Source organism: Mobula birostris, unplaced genomic scaffold (assembly GCF_030028105.1).
Source record: "Mobula birostris isolate sMobBir1 unplaced genomic scaffold, sMobBir1.hap1 scaffold_4821, whole genome shotgun sequence".
In the NCBI taxonomy this organism is placed as follows: Eukaryota; Metazoa; Chordata; class Chondrichthyes; order Myliobatiformes; family Myliobatidae; genus Mobula; species Mobula birostris.
In genome coordinates, this window is record NW_027277949.1 from 7,501 (window position 1) to 15,000 (window position 7,500).

A 7,500-nucleotide genomic window follows, 5' to 3' on the forward strand; every position below is an offset into this window, starting at 1 on the left:
GCGGGGGGCCCATGGGCCAGCAAGGAGTTTCTGGTGAACATCGGCCGGGACATTTTGACGGCGTGGCAAGAACTAGTTGTTATTGAGGGCGAAGGGTTTGTCCTCAGCGGGTTGATTGTCGAATTGTCGGGACTGCCGGGCCGGTTAGCGATTTGCCCGGCCGGCTTGGTTAACCATTTGCCCGAGCCGGGTTGGTTACCGAATTGTCAGGGTTGGGCTTGGTTAACCATTTGCCCGAGCCGGGTTGGTTAATGAATTGCCATGGCCGGGTTGATTAACGCATTGTCAGGGTTGGGCTTGGTTAACGATTTGCCCGAGCAGGGTGGGTGAACGCATTGTCAGGAGCGTGCGCGGTTGGTTCACGAAACTGCCTGTTCCGGGTTTCTAGAGCGTTGTCAGGCCCGGCCGGCCGGGTTAGCAGGTTGCCAGACCCAACTTGACGAAATTCAGTGCGGCGCGGGTAAACGGCGGGAGTAACTATGACTCTCTTAAGGTAAGGAGGGGGGCCCATGGGCCAGCAAGGAGTTTCTGATGAACATCGGCCGGGACATTTTGACGGCGGGGCAAGAACTAGTTGTTATTGAGGGCGAAGGGTTTGTCCTCAGCTGGTTGATTGTCGAATTGTCGGGACTGCCGGGCCGGTTACCGATTTGCCCGGCCGGCTTGGTTAACCATTTGCCCGGGCCGGGTTGGTTAACGAATTGTCAGGTTTGGGCTTGGTTAACCATTTGCCCGGGCCGGGTTGGTTAGCGAATTGTCATGGTTGGGTTGGTTAACGAATTGTCGGCCCATGGGCCAGCAAGGAGTTTCTGATGAACATCGGCCGGGACATTTTGACGGCGGGGCAAGAACTAGTTGTTATTGAGGGCGAAGGGTTTGTCCTCAGCTGGTTGATTGTCGAATAGTCGGGGCTGCCGGGCCGGTTACCGATTTGCCCGGCCGGCTTGGTTAACCATTTGCCCGGGCCGGGTTGGTTAACGAATTGTCAGGTTTGGGCTTGGTTAACCATTTGCCCGGGCCGGGTTGGTTAGCGAATTGTCATGGTTGGGTTGGTTACCGAATTGTCGGGTTTGGGCTTGGTTAACGATTTGCCCGAGCAGGGTGGGTGAACACATTGTCAGGAGCGTGCGCAGTTGGTTCACGAAACTGCCTGTTCCGGGTTTCTAGAGCATTGTCAGGCCCGGCCGGCCGGGTTAGCGGCTTGCCAGACCCAACTTGACGAAATTCAGTGCAGCGCGGGTAATCGGCGGGAGTAACTATGACTCTCTTAAGGTAAGGAGGGGGGCCCATGGGCCAGCAAGGAGTTTCTGATGAACATCGGCCGGGACATTTTGACGGCGGGGCAAGAACTAGTTGTTATTGAGGGCGAAGGGTTTGTCCTCAGCTGGTTGATTGTCGAATTGTCGGGACTGCCGGGCCGGTTACCGATTTGCCCGGCCGGCTTGGTTAACCATTTGCCCGGGCCGGGTTGGTTAACGAATTGTCAGGTTTGGGCTTGGTTAACCATTTGCCCGGGCCGGGTTGGTTAGCGAATTGTCATGGTTGGGTTGGTTAACGAATTGTCGGCCCATGGGCCAGCAAGGAGTTTCTGATGAACATCGGCCGGGACATTTTGACGGCGGGGCAAGAACTAGTTGTTATTGAGGGCGAAGGGTTTGTCCTCAGCTGGTTGATTGTCGAATAGTCGGGGCTGCCGGGCCGGTTACCGATTTGCCCGGCCGGCTTGGTTAACCATTTGCCCGGGCCGGGTTGGTTAGCGAATTGTCAGGTTTGGGCTTGGTTAACCATTTGCCCGGGCCGGGTTGGTTAGCGAATTGTCATGGTTGGGTTGGTTACCGAATTGTCGGGTTTGGGCTTGGTTAACGATTTGCCCGAGCAGGGTGGGTGAACACATTGTCAGGAGCGTGCGCGGTTGGTTCACGAAACTGCCTGTTCCGGGTTTCTAGAGCATTGTCAGGCCCGGCCGGCCGGGTTAGCGCCTTGCCAGACCCAACTTGACGAAATTCAGTGCAGCGCGGGTAATCGGCGGGAGTAACTATGACTCTCTTAAGGTAAGGAGGGGGGGCCCATGGGCCAGCAAGGAGTTTCTGATGAACATCGGCCGGGACATTTTGACGGCGGGGCAAGACGTAGTTGTTATTGAGGGTGAAGGGTTTCTCCTCAGCTGGTTGATTGTCGAATAGTCGGGGCTGCCGGGCCGGTTACCGATTTGCCCGGCCGGCTTGGTTAACCATTTGCCCGGGCCGGGTTGGTTAACGAATTGTCAGGTTTGGGCTTGGTTAACCATTTGCCCGGGCCGGGTTGGTTAGCGAATTGTCATGGTTGGGTTGGTTACCGAATTGTCGGGTTTGGGCTTGGTTAACGATTTGCCCGAGCAGGGTGGGTGAACACATTGTCAGGAGCGTGCGCAGTTGGTTCACGAAACTGCCTGTTCCGGGTTTCTAGAGCATTGTCAGGCCCGGCCGGCCGGGTTAGCGGCTTGCCAGACCCAACTTGACGAAATTCAGTGCAGCGCGGGTAATCGGCGGGAGTAACTATGACTCTCTTAAGGTAAGGAGGGGGGCCCATGGGCCAGCAAGGAGTTTCTGATGAACATCGGCCGGGACATTTTGACGGCGGGGCAAGACGTAGTTGTTATTGAGGGTGAAGGGTTTGTCCTCAGCTGGTTGATTGTCGAATAGTCGGGGCTGCCGGGCCGGTTACCGATTTGCCCGGCCGGCTTGATCAACCATTTGCCCGAGCCGGGTTGGTTACCGAATTGTCAGGGTTGGGCTTGGTTAACCATTTGTCCGAGCCGGGTTGGTTAATGAATTGCCATGCCCGGGTTGGTTAACGCAGTTTCAGGGTTGGGCTTGATTAACGATTTGCCCGAGCAGGGTTGGCTAACGCATTGTCAGGAGCGTGCGCGGTTGGTTCACGAAACTGCCTGTTCCGGGTTTCTAGAGCGTTGTCAGGCCCGGCCGGCCGGGTTAGCGGGTTGCCAGACCCAACTTGACGAAATTCAGTGCGGCGCGGGTAAACGGCGGGAGTAACTATGACTCTCTTAAGGTTAAGGAGGAGGGCCCATGGGCCAGCAAGGAGTTTCTGATGAACATCGGCCGGGACATTTTGACGGCGGGGCAAGAACTAGTTGTTATTGAGGGCGAAGGGTTTGTCCTCAGCTGGTTGATTGTCGAATCGTCGGGACTGCCGGGCCGGTCAACGATTTGCCCGGCCGGCTTGGTTAACCATTTGCCCGAGCCGGGTTGGTTAATGAATTGCCATGGCCGGGTTGATTAACGCATTGTCAGGGTTGGGCTTGGTTAACGATTTGCCCGAGCAGGGTGGGTGAACGCATTGTCAGGAGCGTGCGCGGTTGGTTCACGAAACTGCCTGTTCCGGGTTTCTAGAGCGTTGTCAGGCCCGGCCGGCCGGGTTAGCGGCTTGCCAGACCCAACTTGACGAAATTCAGTGCGGCGCGGGTAAACGGCGGGAGTAACTATGACTCTCTTAAGGTAAGGAGGGGGGCCCATGGGCCAGCAAGGAGTTTCTGATGAACATCGGCCGGGACATTTTGACGGCGGGGCAAGAACTAGTTGTTATTGAGGGCGAAGGGTTTGTCCTCAGCGGGTTGATTGTCGAATTGTCGGGACTGCCGGGCCGGTTAGCGATTTGCCCGGCCGGCTTGGTTAACCATTTGCCCGAGCCGGGTTGGTTACCGAATTGTCTGGGTTGGGCTTGGTTAACCATTTGTCCGAGCCGGGTTGGTTAATGAATTGCCATGGCCGGGTTGGTTAACGCAGTTTCAGGGTTGGGCTTGATTAACGATTTGCCCGAGCAGGGTTGGCTAACGCATTGTCAGGAGCGTGCGCGGTTGGTTCACGAAACTGCCTGTTCCGGGTTTCTAGAGCGTTGTCAGGCCCGGCCGGCCGGGTTAGCGGCTTGCCAGACCCAACTTGACGAAATTCAGTGCGGCGCGGGTAAACAGCGGGAGTAACTATGACTCTCTTAAGGTTAAGGAGGGGGGCCCATGGGCCAGCAAGGAGTTTCTGATGAACATCGGCCGGGACATTTTGACGGCGGGGCAAGAACTAGTTGTTATTGAGGGCGAAGGGTTTGTCCTCAGCTGGTTGATTGTCGAATCGTCGGGACTGCCGGGCCGGTCAACGATTTGCCCGGCCGGCTTGGTTAACCATTTGCCCGAGCCGGGTTGGTTACCGAATTGTCTGGGTTGGGCTTGGTTAACCATTTGTCCGAGCCGGGTTGGTTAATGAATTGCCATGGCCGGGTTGGTTAACGCAGTTTCAGGGTTGGGCTTGATTAACGATTTGCCCGAGCAGGGTTGGCTAACGCATTGTCAGGAGCGTGCGCGGTTGGTTCACGAAACTGCCTGTTCCGGGTTTCTAGAGCGTTGTCAGGCCCGGCCGGCCGGGTTAGCGGCTTGCCAGACCCAACTTGACGAAATTCAGTGCAGCGCGGGTAATCGGCGGGAGTAACTATGACTCTCTTAAGGTTAAGGAGGGGGGCCCATGGGCCAGCAAGGAGTTTCTGATGAACATCGGCCGGGACATTTTGACGGCGGGGCAAGAACTAGTTGTTATTGAGGGCGAAGGGTTTGTCCTCAGCTGGTTGATTGTCGAATCGTCGGGACTGCCGGGCCGGTCAACGATTTGCCCGGCCGGCTTGGTTAACCATTTGCCCGAGCCGGGTTGGTTAATGAATTGCCATGGCCGGGTTGATTAACGCATTGTCAGGGTTGGGCTTGGTTAACGATTTGCCCGAGCAGGGTGGGTGAACGCATTGTCAGGAGCGTGCGCGGTTGGTTCACGAAACTGCCTGTTCCGGGTTTCTAGAGCGTTGTCAGGCCCGGCCGGCCGGGTTAGCGGGTTGCCAGACCCAACTTGACGAAATTCAGTGCGGCGCGGGTAAACGGCGGGAGTAACTATGACTCTCTTAAGGTAAGGAGGGGGGGCCCATGGGCCAGCAAGGAGTTTCTGATGAACATCGGCCGGGACATTTTGACGGCGGGGCAAGAACTAGTTGTTATTGAGGGCGAAGGGTTTGTCCTCAGCTGGTTGATTGTCGAATTGTCGGGACTGCCGGGCCGGTTAACGATTTGCCCGGCCGGCTTGGTTAACCATTTGCCCGAGCCGGGTTGTTTAGCGAATTGCCATGTATGGGTTGGTTAACGAATTGTCGGGTTTGGGCTTGGTTAACGACTTGACCGTGCAGGGTTGGTTAACGAATTGTCGGGGTTGGGCTTGGTTAACGATTTGCCCGAGTAGGGTTGGTTAGCGAATTGTCCGGGTCAGACTGGTTAACGAATTGGCATGTCCGAGTAGGTTAACGAATTGCCAGAGCCAGCTTGGTTAACGAATTGTCCGGCTGGGTTGGTGCACTCATTGCCAGGACAGGGTTGTTTAATGAATTGTCCGTTCCCAGTTGGTTCACGAATTGGCAAGGCCAGGGTGGTTAAGGAATTGTCCGGGCCAGGTTGGTTAACGAATTGCCCGTCCTGGCTGGTTAACGAATTGTCAGGGTCAGGTTGGTTAACGAATTGCCATGGCCGGGTAGGTTAACGAATTGCCAGAGCCAGCTTGGTTAACGAACTGTCCGGCCGGGTTGGTTAACGAATTGTCCGTTCCCAGTTGGTTCACGAATTGGCAAGGACAGGGTGGTTAACGAATTGTCCGGCCGGGTTGGTGCACTCATTGCCAGGACAGGGTTGGTTACCGAATTGTCCGTTCCCAGTTGGTTCACGAATTGGAAAACCAGGGTGGTTAAAGTATTGTCCGGGCCTGGTTGGTTAACGAATTGCCCGTCCTGGTTGGTTAACGAATTGTCCGGGTCAGGTTGGTTAACGAATTGCCAGGGTCTGGTTGGTTACCGAATTGTCCGGCCGGGTTGGTGCACTCATTGCCAGGACAGGGTTGGTTGACGAATTGCCCGTCCTGGTTGGTTAACGAATTGCCAGGGTCTGGTTGGTTACCGAATTGTCCGGCCGGGTTGGTGCACTCATTGCCAGGACAGGGTTGGTTAACGAATTGTCAGGGTCAGGTTGGTTAACGAATTGCCAGAGCCAGCTTGGTTAACGAATTGTCCGGCCGGGTTGGTTAACGAATTGTCCCGGCCAGGTTGGTTAACGAATTGCCAGAGCCAGCTTGGTTAACGAATTGTCCGGCCGGGTTGGTGCACTCATTGCCAGGACAAGGTTGGTTAACGAATTGCCCGGTTCCGAATGGTTAACGAATTGCCCGGTCCCGGTCGGTTCACGAATTGCCCGCCCGCTGATTGTTAACTTTTCGCACCGGCGGGGGATGGCTTGGGTAACGAGCCTCCAAGATCTGTCGGTTAACCATTTGCCCGGTGGCAATTCGTTAACCAAGTCCGCTCCGGAAGTCTGGATGGGGGTCGGATTTGCCGGCCGAGGCCGACCCGGAGTTCCAGAGGCTCGGCCGCCGGGGTCAGATTCGGCCGCCCCTTTGACACATGCAATTTCTGTACGGGGGCATTGGCGGGGTTCCTGCAGATATATAGGGAGGCCGTTTTCACGAGTTGTTGAAGTATTCGGTAGATGGCACCGGCCTCCCCAATTGGTTAACCCGGGCCACGCGGCAGCTTTTCCGCACGATTCCGAAGATTGCCGGTATGGATTTTCGGACAAATACCCAATCGCGGAAGTCTGTCAGCGGGACCTATTCGCAGGCCCATGCCGGCCGAGGGGCGGCATTTTCCGTATGACTACCGGTGCTCCGGCCGCCGAATGGAAACCTTGCCCGAATGAATTTCTGACAAAGTCCCGAGGCGGGAGCCAGTAAGGGGACGTATTCGGCGGGCCGTGCCGGCCGAGCGGCGGCATTTTCGGAGGGACAACCGCAGGTCCCGCCGTCGATCCGAGACCTTGGCTGAAGAGTCGAAAGTAATCTAAGTCCCGACTCGGAAGTCAGAATGAAGGCGACTTCGGGGCCCTCCTGCCGACCGAGGCGGCCGATCGACGGCGGCACTACCGGAGGGCCGCCCGCCGAGCCAGCCGCGTGCCCTCGGCGCCACGCCGGTTAACCAATTGCCGTCGGAAGCCTGTGAAGGTCGGATCTGCCCCGTCGGGCGGGCCCGAGGTGCCCCGCGACCGGCATGAGCTCCGGGCGTCGTGCCGCCGGTTTGACACATGTCATTGTTGCACGGTCTGTCGCGGCTCTGGTTAACGAGTTAGGCCCGGAAGTCACTATGGGGGTCGGATTTGCCCCGCCTGGCGGGGCCAGAGTGCGACCTTCCCGGTAGGACTTCCGGGAGGCATCCCGCCGACTTGACACATGCAATTTCTGTACGGGGGGATTGGCGGGGTTCCCGGAGATTTACGGGAACACGTTTTCCAGACACACTTAGCAGGGTGACTAGTGGTACGGTTGACACAGTGCAGAGTTCTAAGTGAGCCTTACTCAATTGTGACTCAGTAAGCGGGAGGCCGGGCGAGCTCCGACTTACAATGATAAAAGCTTTTTTTCGCTATTTCCGAAAAAAATG